The sequence below is a fragment of the Chaetodon auriga genome, chromosome 16, assembly GCF_051107435.1.
Source record: "Chaetodon auriga isolate fChaAug3 chromosome 16, fChaAug3.hap1, whole genome shotgun sequence".
Taxonomy (NCBI): domain Eukaryota; kingdom Metazoa; phylum Chordata; class Actinopteri; order Chaetodontiformes; family Chaetodontidae; genus Chaetodon; species Chaetodon auriga.
Genome location: NC_135089.1, coordinates 21,166,551 through 21,171,192, shown reverse-complemented (window position 1 = coordinate 21,171,192; position 4,642 = coordinate 21,166,551).

Sequence of the window (4,642 nt, the reverse complement as noted above, 5' to 3'; positions counted from 1 at the left end):
AGACCGACCGGGAGACAGAGCGCAAACCTCACTGTGGGAAAAACATAAAAGTAGTGTGAGAAATGTCTCTCCATCCCGGAGTGTGCTCGTCGCCGTGCGTCCTGCGTCACCCCGCCTGCAGCCTCCAAACACGGTGAGTCTCTGCTGGCACCAGGGATCTCCCGTTGAATCACGTTACGATCTGCTTCATGTGGTGATCTGCGAGCTCTTCAGTGAGGCAGAGAGACGTGTCCCTTTACAGACAGATCTGTGTCATTATCGTTAAGTTACACTGGTTGTGGATCCAGAAGTATTAAACGCCTGGACACCATATGCGCGCGCCTCCACAGACTGTGGATCTGCCTGTTTTTACCCAACACCCATCTTGGCTTCATATGCAGCTAAAACTTCATTTCGCTCTGCCTCATCCAAAAACATGAGGGCTATTTTAGCAAATTTGTCACTCAAGAAAACAGCAAACAGCATAACGTTCGGTCCAGGACTTCTGTTAATGTGATCATCAGCTACGGTCGGTTTGAGTTGGAGACAGGAAACTACATGAATTTGGAACTGATTTTACCCTAATGTGACTTTTCCTATAATCATTGGAAATTCCTACAAAAACGGACATGATTCAGAAGTGCACGACAGGAAATAACACATCTCCTGGCAGTTAGGAGTTACACCTGTCTGGACATTTATATATATATTTAAAAGAAATGTAATTTTTGTAGGCTTATATGGGACAAAAAAAAAAATCTACAATGTACAGTAGGTTGTTTCAACCCAGACAGGGTTTTACAAAACCTTTACAAACTACAGCACCAATAACTTACACTAACCCCCCCAAAAAATGTCAGCAAAACCCAAAGGAGATTCGTGTGACTGCTGGTTGTAGTTGTAGTTGTTTTGAACTTGATTAGTTTAAAACTGCCACCAGGCTGACAGTGAGGCTGTTTGTTAAACACGTGTTCACACAAGGTTTCACCAGAGAGTGACTGAATGTAACATCTCTGTCTTTTAATGAGGCTGAATTACAACAGCTTTGAACGATTTGATTGGCCGTTTTATTGTCTTACCTTTGTACAGTATTATATATTATGTTGCTTAAGGGAATCATCAAAGCCAGACCAATCTATCTATCTATCTATCTATCTATCTATCTATCTATCTATCTATCTATCTATCAGAGTTTGTGGGACCCCAAACAATGAGGAAGTAAAGCAATGTCAACAAAACAAAAGGGTTAATTTAAAAATGACGAGCACATGATAGTGCAGAAATTTGTAACACACACACACACACACACACACACACACACACACACACACACACACAACATATAAACATAAAAACTGCTGTTCTTACTATGATGGATTTCAGAATTAATTAATGTCTTTAAATGTACTTACTGCTGAGTCCAAATATGTCAAAAATAATGACAATGTCCTTCACGAGCTAACACTTTAAAGTGAGGCCTTCAAGTTGCTAATTTTGTAAAACAAACAGTGGAAAAACCACTGAGATACTGCAGCCAGAAAAGGACGTCAGACATATAATATTTAATAGTTGCTGAGAAGATGATATGGTATCTCATAGTTTACGCCATTCTATTAATCATCTATTCGTTCACATTCACGCATGTTGCTGAATGGCCCAATGGCACTTTTTTTTTTTATTTTATATTGCAAGTTGTTTCAAAGTTTTCTTTTTCTCTGTCTTTATATTTGTTTGTAGTCATTGAAACTATTTGAGGATATCACAGAGAAAATGTTGCACTAAACCAAAAACATCCTGCAGCCAGCTGACAAATCAAGATTCGAGTGGACAGATATGTTGAAGCATACTTCAGCAGCTTACTCTGTAAGGAAGAGAGGACGAGAAGCCGAGCATCAATCTTTTGTCAAGAATCTGATTGTTCCTTGTCCGCGGTACTAGAGATCAGATAAAAACAGCATCGGTCCTGCTCTACGTCCAAAGACTGATCAGATGCATGTTTTCTATGTAACTGTAATCCAGCTAATGAAGGGGCACATAAATTAGTGTTTGAAGTCACTGTGATGACCCATTAGGGGATTAGTTATCACAAGAACTCCTCATGATACGTCCACGCTGCATTCATTCATGCATCAAGTCCTCATGCGTCATGCATATATGGGTTACTTGTGTATTGGACCTTTATTATAAAGTATTTCCAACTTCTCTGCTATGGAGCTTAGGGAGAGCCTACAGAGCACTAAACTAAGCTATGGTCAAAATATATTGTGCATCAGAGCTGTTTTTGACAGCTCTTTTTATATAAACGTTAAATCCAGCGTTAGGATTAGAACACTTTCAAGTTCTATTAAGCCGACAGGTAGCCTGTTTATGTCATTTGCTCCTTTTGGTTTCATGCTGATTCAACCACAAAAATTAAACTATTTGACATAAAAGTGGCAGTTTACATTAATGTCACACATTTATGCTGCAAGTGTTTGCAAATGGTGTTGCTGCCGCTGTGTTTATAAGGAGGATATTGAGCAGAAGAGGGAGGTCTGTCAGGGACAAACAGCGACGGTTGGAGGCAGAGACATTGCACTGCAATCGGCCAGTACGCAACACAAGAGCGCTTTGCTTTGGTTTGAGAGGCCATCACCATGCTCATGCTTGCATGGTCGTCCTTCTCTTTGTCCTCTTCTTCTGGAGTCTGTCGTCAGATTCTGTTTTAAATGCACCTGAGCAACAGCAGATTTCCATGCTCAAACTTAGTTTATTGAATCTTATTTACAAAGGACCTAAACAGAGATTGCTTAAATCTAGAAGTAAATATAGTCAGACACCATAAGGAATTCGCACTTGTAATCATGTTTAGATGATCACCATTTATCCTGACAAAGATGACGGCTCCATTATCCGGAGACAAGACATATTGCTCGCTTTGTATTTATAGATATGTTCCACGCTAACTTCTCGGTGACAGTAGCTTCGATTACTAAATGTTTCTGCACACTGATGTTAATTAGCCTAATACTTTCAAGCGTGCTAAGGCCTTTAGTATAGTGCTTATATTCCATAATGTTCATCCTTTCATATTGGCTAAAATGTTACAGCTATAAACGACTATTTTGAGCTATTATCATTGCGGAATTAAAACACACACACACACACACACACACACACACACACACACACACACACACACACACAAAAACAAACAACAACAACAATAAAAAACATATTTACTTAAAGAGTTTATGACTAAATAATTCATGAGCAATTGTAGACATTAATATAAAAAAATACAAATATATATAAATATACTTAATTATTATGAGGTAATGTGTAGGCGATGCTTAACCTGAGCCAGGCAGCTGTTTTCACAGGGTTGAGTAAAAAGAGAAGATAAAGCCATAGTTTGCTTTTACTTTAATAGTGATTAAAAAAAAGAAGAAAAAGAAAAGAAAAAAAACAGTCTTCAAAATGCGCGCACAATGCACGTGTCTGTGAACTTTGGTGCAAACAAAACCTCACAAATGCGGGGAAACTGGAGCAGAGTTCTGCTGTATCTCTGGCTTTTCGCCACAACCAGAAACTTAAGGGAAAATCTACTTTATGCTAATTTCATTGGAGCAGCTCTGTTGGAAGTATTTTCTCATGTTTCCGTGAGATGAAAACAAAGCTCCTGCTGCTACACCATCCCTCCTTTAGTGGCGAGCACCGACTTCACCTCTCCTGTCATTCCATCCAGAGCTTTGCCCCATGCATTCCTCGGAAACATAAGAATACTTCATAGACCATCCGCTTACTTACAGCAATGTACGGGCCTAATCGGAGGGGAAATTCCACAGAGGGCTGCTGTGTTCAGCCGAACTGTAATTGGATGCAGCTTTGGAGTCAGTCCGACTCGGCCTCCCGTCCGCTTTCAGGCTCTGAAACACGCGTGGTTCTCATTTGAAGCGGCGGTGAAATATGCACAGAAAGCGTTTTAATGGGGCCTGTAGTCGATTTCCCATTATGAATGAAAAAGAAGAACCAAAGTAAGAAAGTAACCGCGGTCAGAGTCGGGGGCGTTGCCGGCCCGTGAACCTCAGACTGCCATTGGCCGCCTAACAGGAAGCGTTTCCAGTCAAAGTCTGCTTCAATCCCATCAACCTAAAATATGGCCCCCCCTTCCTCGCAAATGTTACCACGGCAGAATACAACACACACACACACACACACACACACACACACACACACACACACACACACAGAGCGAAGGTGCATCTCCATTAACTCAAGACAGTCAGATCACCGGCGCTCATGCAGCTGCAGATTAACGGGGCTAATATCACAGCAGGTGAGCGCATGAGGATGATGCGCCAGGAGCAGCGGCAGCACGAGCCGCACCTCAGTGTCAGCTGCAGCCAGGTGGGCACGAGACGCAGCCCGTACAACAGAGCCTCCACCGATGCATCGGTTCCATGTTTTCTGTTCGCAGCATTCCAACAAAAGAGAACCCCCGTCTCTACTCGCCTCTTCCCCGTTACTCAGGAACCGAACCGGTAGCGCAGGTCCACACTGCAACCGGACATGTGCCGGTTTGAGCATCTTGGCCGCCGAGCCACCGCGTCACCATCAGCACGGGCATCACGGATAATTCTCCCGGCGTGGCTCCGGTGAGAGCTCGGTTTGATGGCCAAGA